Below are 13,272 nucleotides of genomic sequence, written 5' to 3'. Positions count from 1 at the left end.
CATAATATTGTGGGGAAGATTAAATAACATAATAAAATGCTACACAGGCATATACTGCTGTGGGACAGGAGTGACGGTACATACTCCAACACTAAACTAACATTGGTTTCGTTTCTGCTACTAAACTAACAAGGAAGAAAAAAAAATAGAACTAAGGAACTGGGCTATGGCTCAAAATAAATATTTGAATTTGCTTTGCCACATAGTGTTATTTGTAGGGTTGGCATTTACTGCGTGTGGCTAATGGATTTAATGCTTTTTATTTAATGTTATTTATAATATTTTATACCATGTATATAATGTTATCTATCCTAGTTATATATTATTTATAGTGATACCGCTCCATATTTCAGGTCTAGATTTCAGGCGTAGGTGCCCAGAGATTTCTGGATGAGTGCAGGGAGTGGTGGCTCTGATGCTCTTCCTTTAGTACTGGGAAGGTTCATGACATCTATTATCGTTAATGGTACAGGGATGTGGTCACATAGAATTTCAGCTACTATGGAACAACAAGGATTTCCTTATTTCCTTAGATATTCTGTACCGCTTCTTACTGTTTGGTGTACTCTGACTTTTTTTTCATTTTTTAAAAAGATCTTATTTATTTATTTATTTACTTACTTATTTATTTATTTATTTGATAGAGGGAGAGAGAGAGAGCGAGAGCGCGCTAGTGAGCACAAGCAGGGGGAGAGGGAGGCAGAGGGAGAGGGAGAAGCAGGCTCTCCGCCTTAGCAGGGAGCCCGATGTTGGATCCCAGGACCCCGGGATCATGACCTGAGCTGAGCCAAAGGCAGACACTTACCCGGCTGAGCCACCCAGGTACCCTGACATTTTTTATTTTTATTTGAGCCTCGCCACCAGTCTGAACTCCGCGCTCTCTGAGGCTCCGGTTTGTAGGGCTTCAAGCATGTGCTGTTCTGACAGCTTTGTAGCGTGGCCGCTCCCCTCTCATTTCTTCACTCTTTCAGGGGAGGTGTTTGCTGTGCTATTGAGGGGGGTGCAAATAAAACATTCACCGGTTATTACAAGGTGAGAATGAAAGAAAATACATTTAAAAGATAGCAGAGACTACCATTAAATGTGCTCGTACAGGAATCACTTGGCTCAGGGCTCGGAGAGTCGGCCAACAAGGGCTTTGGTGTGCACAGAAGACGAGACAAATCTGCCTCTGGTGACAGAGTCATGATGAATAGACATAGTCTCTGCTCCCCAAGGACTCATTACTAGTGTAATAATTCTTGAATCTCGCTCTGTACCCATTGCCTAGAGGCCTGAAAATAGGCGCCTGGGGTTTACCCTGAGAAATTCTGCCTAAGTTATTCTGATTCAAATGATTGAGGGTGGGTGCCCGATAGAGCACATATTTTTAAAAGCTTTCCTCATGATTTTCAGGGTCAGCCAGGTCTGAGATTCACAGTTCTCATCACTGCTGGTTTTAGTCTTTTATGTGCTACCAAATCAAAAAAAGTCACAGAATCTCCTTTTTGTTTTAAGGGGGTGGGAGGGAAGAGGGTGAGGGAGACAGAATCTAAGTAGGCTCCACGCACAGCTGGAGCTGAGGCGGGGCTCCGTCTCAAACCCTGAGATCATGACCTGAGCCGAAATCGAGAGTCCCACACTTAACCAAGTCACCCAGGCGCCCCATAAAGTCTCCTTTTTGACTCAGTGTCCCTATCTGTGAAACATGGGTGATATCGGTAACCATTCATTCATTGGTTCATTCATGTCATAAACACGAAAGTCACATTCTGTGTTTGACATTATAATAGGGTCAAAGAGAGTGATGAGTCATGGTATCTACTATAAGGGGTTTAGAATAAGAAAATTTTAGAACTGCAGACCTGAACAGCTTTGGAAACCAACTTTCTGTACACAGCAGAGAGGAACTCTGTGCTAATTGATTGATTAAATCAGTGCCTGCACCTGAGCAGCTGAAAACTTCTGGCAAACAATCCCGTGATTGTGCTGACAAGTCTCCCTTTAATTTAATCTCCAAGCACACTAGCCTGTCTGGCGACCCCACTAAACATCCTAAACTAGTGTATTTACAGTCCCACTCACAGACTGTTGTTTCACACTTTTTCTGCTAAAAGCTTCAACACCGCCCCACCCAATGTTCAGCTGTTGATGTGGCTTATTATTTCACACAGAAAAATAGAGGAAGAAAATAGAAGCAATTAAGAAGGAAATGCATTGTTTGCCAAGTACTGAATCTATCAATTTACCTGCACACACTCCGGTAAGTTTTGCTTTTCTTCTTAAGGTTGGTCCCGGTCATGTGTAAGCATAACAATTCCTGTGTTCTAAATCCACCGTGCTCCTTAGCTATGGAAACACTTTAGCTGTCTCCACACTCAGCCATATCATCAATTTATTTCTCTCTGTTACGTCTTTCCCATCAACAAACCTGCGTTAGTAGCACCTGAACAAAACTAAACAAGAATATCCTCCTTGGAACCTGCATCCTCCTCCAGCCAGTCACCCCATCTCTCCACTCCTGTACTCTATAGAGCTTCTTAGAACTGTCCTTCTGGGCTGTCTCTACTGCCTTTCCTCCCAACCTGCCACCACATTCCAATTGGGCTCTTACCCCACCACGCTCTAGAAACATCTTATCAAAGTCCCAAGATAGGTAGGTAGCAAGTCTCTAATCTCATCGAAGTCAGTCCCCAGATGGGATTTGACAAAGGTGGCCACTCTTAGGAACACTGTCCTCTTAGTGTGTCTGACACCACGCTGTCCTCGGCTATCCTGCTATATGACTAATTGCTTGTTTCCAGTCTCCTTTGCTGATGTTTTAAATGTTGACTCTCCCAGAGGTTAGTCCTCGGCTCCTTTTTGGTCTCTAACTGAACTCTCTCTTGTCATATCGTGTGGTTCCATGACTTTCAATTCATTTCTTTGTGGATAACCCCTCAAGTGCCTACATCTACCTTTCTTATGCCTGGTGCTTTCTCCCCACAAACCCGTTCTTGCTCCTCTTCAGTCTTTCTCCTTTTAGTTCACGGAATTAGTTGGCCCTGTCCTTCAACTCTGAAACTAAATGCCACCCTCAATTCCTTTTTTCCCTTCATCCTACCACAAGAAATGGATTAGAAATTTCTGTTAGCAGTGTCTTCCAGTCTGATTCTTTCAGACACCTGTGACCTCCTTGGTTCAAGCCACTCTCACCTCCCTCTGGACAATGCACCGGCTTCCTAAATAGTTTCACGGCAACCACTTTTGGTTTTCTGGAATTTATTTTCCAGAGTTGCCAGAATGATTTTTTAAAAAAAGTAAATCACAGCTTATTACTTTAATGGCTCCAATGGCAATTTCAATATAATCTATCTCCTTTCAAACAAATCAATTTTTAAAAAGACATTTTGGAGAAAATTGAGGAAATGTGGATGATAACTTGGGAATATTAAAGGATTATGATTAATTTTGTTAGGCATTAGGCATAAGAGATTGACCTTATTTTTAGGTAAATTTATGGGTGAAATAACATGATTTCAGGAACTTCCGTTAAAATGCTATAGTGTCCCATCCCCGTAAAAAAGAAAGGAAGAAAAGATAAAGATGTGTAACAAAATGATAATTGTTGACTCTGTTCACATGGAAGTTTATTACATTCTCTACTTTTGTATGTTTGACAGTTTTCATAATATAAAATTGAAAAAAAAAAGAGTGAAAAATTTTTCAGTTCTTTGTTACAGCCCTTACATGGTTGACTATCTGCCTGCTTCTGTGATCGTGTATTCCATTCTCCCTTTTGTTTGTTCAGTCCTATCTGCCTTCTTTCTCTTCCTTAACACTCAAGCCTATGCACCATCTAGTCCCTCTGCCTGGTGTCTCTACATGGTGACTTCCTCAGCTTTTACTGCCAGAGAGGACTTCCCTGACCATTCCCTGACCCCCACCTCCACGTACTCTATTTTTAAAAGTTATGCTACCTTTGTTTACATGTTTATTGTTGGTTTTCTTCTATTAGAATTTAAGCTCCATGAGGGATCTCAAACAATGCATAGTGGGTACTCAATAAATATTTGTAAATGGATGAGGTGGACATTGCTGTTTACCTCATTTTAAAAATGAGGAAACTAAGGCTATAAAAATTATGTTATTTTCCTAATGTCACAGATATTAAAAGGCAAAAGTGAGATGTCAACTCAAGTTTTTCTGATTTGGAAGTCTTTACATCTCTATTATATTACTTCTCGGTTGAATGGATTAAGGGCAAGGAGGGGGAAGGGGGCTGGGGAGCATAATCCCCCACTCGCAAATTTAAAAGACTTGCCTTGTAGGTATATGCTTTGGGAGGAAATTCCATGATTTAATTATATTCTCAAAGGAGTTCTTGAGCCCCCCAGTTTTTACTGTTGTTTCTTTGGTTGCTACCAGGGGGCAACTTGCAACAATAGACGCTCAATATATAGGAATTTTAAACTGTTTGCCGACTAAACCATTCTGTTATCCAGTCCTGAAGACCTGCACTTGTGAACACTTTGCTTTTTTTGCATTTAATTACTTTCTTTTTTTTTTTTAAATAGGCTATTGGACATCCCTCTATGCCTTCATACTGGTCTCTGGGATTTCAACTGTGTCAATGGGGTTACAATAGCATAGATATGCTGAAAAAACAGTTGAACGTTTTAGACGGTATGGTATTCCTAAGTAAGTGTACCTCTAATGATATGGTGAGAATGGAGAGGAACAGAAAATTAGAAAGTATAGTGATTACACTGTAACACATACACACACACACACACACACACACACAGGTCATGGATGGAACTGGCATCATTTTTGTGTATTATTTTTTCAGTTTCCAAGAATCCAAGAATCATTTTCATTCTTTTTTCTCACAGGAAGAGAAAGTTGTTTCACAATGAAATGTTTGCAGATGAGAGAGATTTTAAATTTTATAAAATAATGTTTCTATTTTCTTAATGTAATGACAGAACATGCCGCTATATATTATAATTTGTATATGACTTAATGATGCTAGAGGTTTATGGACAAGGTTTTGGGTTTTTTTTTTTTTCAAGAATAGCTTATATAAGTCAAGAAATATTTATTTATTACCTAATTGACATAATTTAACAGGAATGATAAAGAAAAGTATTTAAATATAAATATAATAGTAAAAACTTTAGCGAGGAAAAGAGATTTGGAGTTGGGTCATTAAGTATTTGTGGAAAAGACAGGAGATAGAATTATAGACGTTTTTTTCCCCTTGAATCATTTCAAGACTTGACTTTTAAGAGGGACAGTGCCTAAGAATTTACTGATTATAATATTTTATTTTATGGAAGAGAAACGGGCTACCATCCAATTAAGTGGCTTCTCCGGCTTTTTGTAGCTATTGAGAGTAGAATCCAAATTTCTTGATTGCCTTATCCAGGGGTCTTTCCACCATTTCACAGCCTTATCTCATATAAAAAGCAACAAACAAAAAACAGGGAAGGTTGTTTTCCAAAGTAGCATGAGTCTTAGATTGACCTACTTATGTAACATTTCAAGTACTGAAAATTAGAGATTTTAAATAGAAGTCACTGATGACATTGTTAAATTGACATCACTGGGGTTGACATGTTGCAGCACTAAAAATTGATGGAAATAGACAGTTCTTATATTTGTAACCATACTTAGTGGGTGGGAATATCATAATGTATCTAATATAAAACATACTGTTTATATGAATATTGGAGATTCTTATTTCAAAAATTTTTGGAAAGTTTACATTATACCAGCAATTGGAGAGGTAAGCACCTTGAAGAAGAATAAATGAAAATTTCCTTCTGTATTACAATTCATATGGCATCAGTGAACCGGTATTACCTGAGTTCAGTTTTAAAAAAATACGTACAGCTTCTCTAGCGGTGTGGACTTTGGAGTATTTGGAGCATTGGCCTACATAATATGACTTTTTAAGAAATCATTTAAGTCCCATAGAACTGGTGAGAAATTCAAAGGATATATTAATTTATAGTGTAACATTCTGAAAAACACATTTTAATAATTGTAACAAATAACAGATAATGTTGATTGAGATTTTATCAGAAAATTAAGTTTATATGGATTGAAGAACACATATATGTGAAGACATATATTTCTTAAGTGAAATTCCTCACTTTTTTTTTCTTTTACATAATGGAAATATCTTTAGTGATTTTGCTGATTATCAACATCATAAAAAATTACGCAATACTGACTTCTAAGAAGTAGAAAGTGATAATCCTACTTTATCCCCTAAATATAAATTTTATTATTTCAGGGTACATTCCTCCATTTTGTATATTTATATACATATAGCCATCTTTCTACATCAATGGGAATTACAAAATATGACTTTTAAAAACGTTTAAAAACTATAACAATGTTGTATATACCTATTTCTATGTTAATTCATATCAAACTGTGTCATCTTTTTGAATAGTTACACCCTGTCCCACTGTTCCTATGTGAGGAAATTAGTTTAACCAATCCCTAGTGATAAACATTTTCTTGTTTCTAGTATCTTAATATTATAAATAATGCTGCAATAAACATGATAAGATGTAGTGTTATATCTACTTGCCTCATTATTTCCATGTGAGGTTTTTAAAAAATATTTTATTGATTTATTTGACAGAGAGAGAGAGAGAGAGCATAAGCAGGGGGAACAGCAGAGGGAAAGGAAGAAGGAGGCTCTCCCCTGAGCAGAGAGCCCAAGGTGGGGCTCAATCCCAGGACCCTGGGATCATGACCTGAGCCAAAGGCAGATGCTTAACTGACTGAGCCACCCAGGCGCCCCTCTATGTGAGTTTTTAAAATCAAATTATTACATCTAAAAGTACACATCTCAAATTTTTATACATATTATCTTGATGCCCTCAAAATGTTTGAACCAATTTATCCTCTTACCAAATTGACTTCTCAATGCATTTACTAGCACGAGGGAACCAAGAAGCAGAAAGGTATTTTCTTATAGTATCGAGAAAACCTGTAATAACAAGAAAAATAAGAAAACAACAAAAACTTCAGTTCTTCCATTATGGGTGAGGTGAAGCATCTCTTTCTTTGCTACTTCTAGTTCTCTGTGAAGGAACCGGTACGTATTGCTTGCCATTTTCCTACTGAAGAGTTTTTCTTTTTCTTTTTGAATTGTAAAATATGAATTCTTTTCTGTGTCTCATTCCAAATATGTTTCCTAGACTTTTTGTTTTTTAACCTATTTATTGCATCTTTTGCCAGCTAATTTTAAGCTTTGTTTGTAATCCAATCTTTTTTTTTTCTTTGTGGTTTCTATCTCTGGTGTTGTGTTTCAAAGGCCTTTTTAAACTGAAATTTCTAAGAAGAGATCTGTATATATTCTTAGAGAATTTTAAAGTTTTTAAGATGTTTAAATCATGAATGTGTCTGCTTTAGTTTCGTGTATGCTGTCAGATAGGAATTTCATTGCTGGGATTCATGTCCCTGCGTGCAAAATACATACATTCCATCCCAATAACTGCAAAAGTCTTAACGCATTCCAGCATCAACTTTGAAGTATAAAGTCCAAGTCTTATCTAAATATCATACAAATCGGGTATGGGTGAGACTCAAGGTATGATTCATCCTGAGACAAAATTCCTCTCCAGCTGTGAACCTGTGAAGCCAGACAAGTATGTGCTTCTGAAATTTGGTGGTAGGACAAACAACGGAGACGTAGATGATTCCCATTCCAAAAAGGAGAAATTGGAAGGAAGAAGGGATGGGTCCCATATAAGCCCAGCACCTAATAAGACAAATCACATTAGCTCTTAAGGCAGGAGAATAATATTCTTTGTGTAGGTGCTCCGCCTTCCAGGCCCACTGGGATAGCAATGTCACTCCCACTGTTTGGCCGGTGGAGCCAATGGGAGGGTTCAGTGTGGCACTGCTTACACAGCTCTTTGTGGTGGCCTCCTCCTCCACCATGTGCCTCTCTTCCAGGGCACCACTCACACTTCTGCTCTCTGCAGGGGTCTTGATGACAGGGCTCTGCTGGATGGTGGTCCTGCTCTTTGAAACCAAGATGGAAGCTGCTTTGCTCCCCAGCCCTGCGCCTACTGGGTGGGTGCTGGAAGTGGCAGCAGTGATGATCTCTGAGTCTCTTTTGGGGTCCTTCTTTCCTTTTTCTTGAACACTAGCACAGTTAGCAGCTGAATAGCTTCATGGGCCTGTCTTGTACAATCTAAGAGGTTGGCCAGACTGTCTTCATTCCATCCTACACTCTCTGTCTGCTTTAGTTCAAACTGGCAGTGTCTTTGCTGGTATAATCTCATCTCTTTCCCCCGGTCTGCTGAAGTGGCTGAGCCATACTCATAGTCTCTTTGTTAAATGATTGTTCAGCCATATCCTTAATATTCTCTTCAGAACGAGCTTTCTCATTTTTTGCAAATGGACAGGCTGAGAATTTTCCAAATATCTAAGTTCTGGTTCCTTTTTGCTTAATAATTCCTTCTTTAATTCATTTCTCTCTTCTTATATTTTGCCATGAGTAGTCAGAAGGAACCAAGTCATCGCTTCAACACTTTACTGAGAAATGTCCTCAGCTGAATATTCCATTTCATCACTCACAAGTTCCGCCTTTCACAAAACACTAGAACACAGATCAGTCGAGTTCTTTGCCACTTTATAACAAGGATTGCCTTTTCTTCGTTGTCTAATAACATGTTCCTCATTTCCATCTGAGATCTCATCAGAATGGCCTTCACTGTCCATATTTCCATGAACATTCTGTTCACCATTATTTAGGTATTTTCTAAGAACATGGAAGCTTTCTCTCCAGCTCTCTTTTCTTTCTGAGCTCTCAACAGAATCAACTTTAGTAGTCTCTTTATAACCATCTCGGCTTTTTCAAGCATGCACCTCAAGACTCTTCCAGCCTCTACCCATTACTCAGTTTCAAAGCCGTTTCCACATTTTTAGATATTTGTTTCAGCAGCACCCCACTTCTTGGTTCCAACTACTGTATTAGTCTTCACAGGCTGCAGGGACAAAATATCATACACTGGGTGGCTTAAGCAACAACAAATTATTTCTTACAGTTTTGGAGGCTGAAAGTTTGAGGTCAGGGGCCAGCATGGTTGGGTGAAGACTGTCTTCCAGGTTGCAGACTTCTAGTTGTATCCTCACATGGAAAAAAGAGAGTTAGCTAGCTCTCTGGCCTTTTTGTATAAGGGCTCTAATCCCATTCAGGATGGCTCCCAACCTTATGACCTAATCCCCCACCAAAGGCCCCCCTCTCAGTACTGTCACCTATAGGGGTTTGGATTTCAACACCTATATTTTGGGGGGGACACAAACACTCAGACCAATACACTGGAATAGGAAATTTGGGGACTTAGAGTTTGGAGTTCAATCAGGTGCTCAGGGAAGGTGATAATTGATAATAGAGGCGAGAGACTGAGCCCTGAGGATGCCTAAGGGAAGAGTAAATATAAAAGCCCTGAAGCAGAACATGCCTGGCATTTCCCATGAATAACAAGGAGGGCAATGTGTCTAAAACAGAGTAATCATGGAGACAATCACAGGGGAAAGGCCAGAGGGAGACTGAGGCAGTGTCACAAATGGCATCATGGACTAATTGTAAGGTCGTTGGCTTTGAAGATGAATGAGATGGGGGATGATTAGTAGGTTCTAAGCAGTGGTTTTAAAAGGATCACTCTAGTCACTACACTGAGAATAGACGATAAGAAGGCAAAAAGCACTGTGAAAGCAGAGATGAGTCCAGGTTTTGTGAAGCTTTAAAAAATTTGGGCAGCTCTCTTTTAAAAGTTATAAAACATTACAAATAGAATTTTAGGTGTAAAAGTCTGAAGAGTCATGCAAAAAGAAACCATGAAACTCAAATTTCTTTAGGTTCCAGATAAATCTACCTCTGGGCTGATATGGAAGAGAGAGAACAGTTAAGAAGCTATTGTGACAATCCAGGTAAGAGGCAATAATGTTGTGGTCTGGGATCGTGGCAACACAGTGAATAAGACATGGTCACGTTATGCATATATTTTGAAGATAAAGTTGACAGGACTGGTTGACAGATTAGATGTGAGCTATGAGGGGAAAAAATTAAGAGATTTAAAAACTTAAATCCAAGATTTCTAATGTTCATTCCTTCTCTGTTTTTTTTTTTTTAAGTTGCTTCAACCAGATTGAAAATACTACGAGATAAGTTATTTATTTACTGATGCTATCATATGCTATAAACATAGTTTGTGTAAGAAAAAAAAGAATGATTACGTCCACAACCACTGGAAGACTGGAATTGCCACTCGCAAAACAGAAATAGGTGGTATGTATTTTTGTTCAATGGCATTTATACACCTGTGATGCTGTCGCTAATTTACCAGTATACACTCTTTGAGACCAGGGACACCATCTTGGTTGTTGCTATGCCTCACAGAGTTCCTAGTTTACCATCTCACACATCGTGGTACTCAAAATTTTGAATGAATGAATGATCTTTATGTGTTTTGTTCCCCCAATGGAAAGTAAGAAAACTATGCCCATTATTACTCATAGGGTTCCCATTTTTATGTAAAGGTATGAATGAACCAGCCAATTTTGAAACAGTCCAGCAGCGAGGATGTGAAGAGAATAAACTACCTGCCCTATGTGCATGACAAGTACACTGAAAGAGCAAATGATTTTGGAACATTTTTACATCCCATTGGGAAAAGTCTCTTTAATGCCAGAAGTTTGTCTTAAGAGAGTATATGTTTCTTTTCATAACTCAACAATCTAGGAATAAGTCAGAAAACTCAGAACGTTGACGTGTCCCTGCTATACTTTGGTGGTGAGGTTCTGGAATGTCTGTGAGTAGTGATCTCACTTGTCTAGGGAGGATGCACATATTCTCTTTCCTGGCTATCCCGATAAGGAGGCCGGGAGCTAGATTTGTTGGCGTGCCGTTGCAGCTGGTTGACTGAGTTCTTTTCTTTGGCTACAAGGTTTGTTCAACTTATCATTTCCACAGTTTTGGCTATTTCTGTAACTAATCATATACAATTGAAAATGCTATGAGATGAAAAAGTTGTGAAGATCTAATTGAGAAATCGAGTTTTGCAGGCAAACTAACATAAGCTTGGCTTATCCTTGACTGCAGACTTCTAGTTTGAGCGATCATAGCACTTCATTTACATTTCCTTTGAAATTAAAGCCATTTGCATGTGCAGTGACTCAGTTCCCAGTGAAATTGGAAAGAAGGAAAAAAAGCAAAACTGAAATAAAACCCACTTTTCAAGACCTATAAACCCTAGAGTCTCAGTCACCTTCCTTGAATCCTCGAGATGGCCTCCTTCCACATGTTACTTGCTAGGCAGAAGAACTGGAGTACAGAAGTTACTCCCTTCGCATTATTTTGTGAAATATCTAGATGCAAATATCAAGTAGGCAGCAAGATGTGTAAAATGGAAAGAAGCAACCTGGGTTTGAGATTTAACAAACCCCTGGGAATTATATGCATACAAATGATGCTTAAACCCACAGGGATGGATGAGACAATGTATTGAGAATGAAAGAGTATAAAAAAATGAACTTGATGAATGGGCCCTCCAACCCTAAACCCTGACTGGATTCACATCACAACATTTAGCTTTGGCTAGAAGAAAGGATTCAGCTAAGAAAACCAAATGGAAACAATTGGATAAGGATGAAGAAAGGCAGGAAGGAGTGTTGTCTTGTGTCCCAGCTTGTGTCCTAGGGTGACATGGTCAATTCTACCAGATGTTGCCCTAAGTCAGATAAGATGAGTGTGTCCAGAGTTCAGCAACGTGAAGATTGACAGTACCAAGAGCATTCATTTCAGTGGAGTAGTGGGAATGGGCATCACACTAAACTCAGTGAAAGAGCGAAAGGGAAATGAAGAAGCAGAGACAGAGTGTTAACAGATCTTTGGCAGGTTTGGCTGAAGGAGTAGAGAAACTGGAAGGAGTCGAGAAATGGGGCTGTAGCTGAGAAGAATGTGAAATACGAGGATACTGTTTTATTGTCTGTGTTTTTTAAGAAATGAGAGATACTAGAGTGTGTTTGTTTGCTGTTAGGAAATGAGCCAGTAAGACTGGACAAGATGGCTAACGCAAAAGGCGGTAATTTAAGGATTGAAGTCTTTGAGAAGAAAGGCTAAGATAGCATTACTTGTGAAAGGATGAGCTTTACAAGAGCAGGGACGTCTTGCTGAGGAAGAAGAAGAACCTATGAAAAGAGACACATAGATTTATGGGTTAGGTGGTGGTAGGCTAAGATCAGCCCATAAGAAAAACTTCCTTTTAATGATTTATTCATCAATAGAGGTGACAGGGGAAATGGGATCAAAGTGGGGAATAGGAACTTGGAAGAGAGACAGTGGCAAAGTGAATTTATGATTCCCAGGCGGTACTGAGAATTCCTTTGCTGTTCCCGTTCTTGAAGCAAAGGATGAGGAAGAAGAGGGAGAAGGAAAAGATTAGTGAGTCAGTGGAATGACACACAACAAGGTGCCTGTGTCCCATTGTGCCCAGTGGTGTGGGAGTGCTTGCCCAGGAAGGCAGCTTGCTGGAGGCCAGGCGATGGCGCAGAGAATGAGCCTGGGCCATAATGTCACACTGGCTCCAAATCCTGCCTCAATCCCTTTCTAGGCCTGGGAACCTTCCTTTAACTGTAAAGTAGGGACATGAATACAAATATTTTATGTTAAGGATTCAAAAATGATATGTTAAGCAGGTGAGTGACCTACAGAAGTTATGCCGGAAAGGGCTACTCTTGTATCTGTTACAAACAACTCGGGAGGGTTTCAACTTAACTCCGAATGCTTTGCCAAATACCACAAATAAGCAATCGATAGAGGTGACGACTATTGTTATCAATTTTCCATCATCTTCATCGCCCCAGGGTGTGAAGCCAGAATTCTCTTAAAGAGTCCCCATTTTTACCCTGACAGGGATCATTCTTTCACGACAGGTGCTGAATGCTTACCTATCTTATTTCTGGTTTATATCCTTTTCGAGAACAAGTTTATCACTATGTGGAACTTCAGAAAAGGAAAGAGTGTGAATCTGAGAAGAAAGAAACTGTTCATACCAATGTGGGACCTGCAAGAAAGCAACGAGGCCAGTTAAGCTCTCGGCTGCATTCTTTCTAAAGTATATGGCTGTACAAAGTACTGAAGAAATCTGCTTACAGTCAGGGCTGCTGTTACCAAGACACGGAGCCCAAAGACTAAAGACCCGACGCGGGATCAGATGAATATTCTTGTTCCCGGTGCTATTTTTAACCAGTAATAAATTTCTTTTTATCTCTTTTCCA

At 39.3% G+C, this 13,272-nt stretch overlaps 1 long non-coding RNA gene across 13 annotated transcripts in view; it reads left to right on the top strand.

Moving 5' to 3' along the window:
• The window catches only part of LOC130544860 (uncharacterized), a 103,474-nt gene that overhangs the window by 81,588 nt on the left and 8,614 nt on the right, over positions 1 to 13,272 (top strand). For 9 of the 13 annotated variants that reach the window (XR_008961528.1, XR_008961526.1, XR_008961527.1 and 6 more), the window contains 5 exons: positions 2,154 to 2,242; positions 4,536 to 4,659; positions 6,620 to 6,786; positions 9,853 to 9,924; positions 10,129 to 13,243. This is a non-coding gene — a long non-coding RNA (uncharacterized LOC130544860). The remainder of the gene's footprint in view (positions 1 to 2,153; positions 2,243 to 4,535; positions 4,660 to 6,619; positions 6,787 to 9,852; positions 9,925 to 10,128; positions 13,244 to 13,272) is intronic. The other 4 variants (XR_008961534.1, XR_008961531.1, XR_008961535.1 and 1 more) reach the window with 4 other exon arrangements.

This window comes from Ursus arctos, unplaced genomic scaffold (assembly GCF_023065955.2).
Source record: "Ursus arctos isolate Adak ecotype North America unplaced genomic scaffold, UrsArc2.0 scaffold_26, whole genome shotgun sequence".
NCBI lineage: Eukaryota > Metazoa > Chordata > Mammalia > Carnivora > Ursidae > Ursus > Ursus arctos.
Note: the sequence above shows the minus strand (reverse complement) of the source record. Positions and strands in the feature narration are given on the sequence as shown.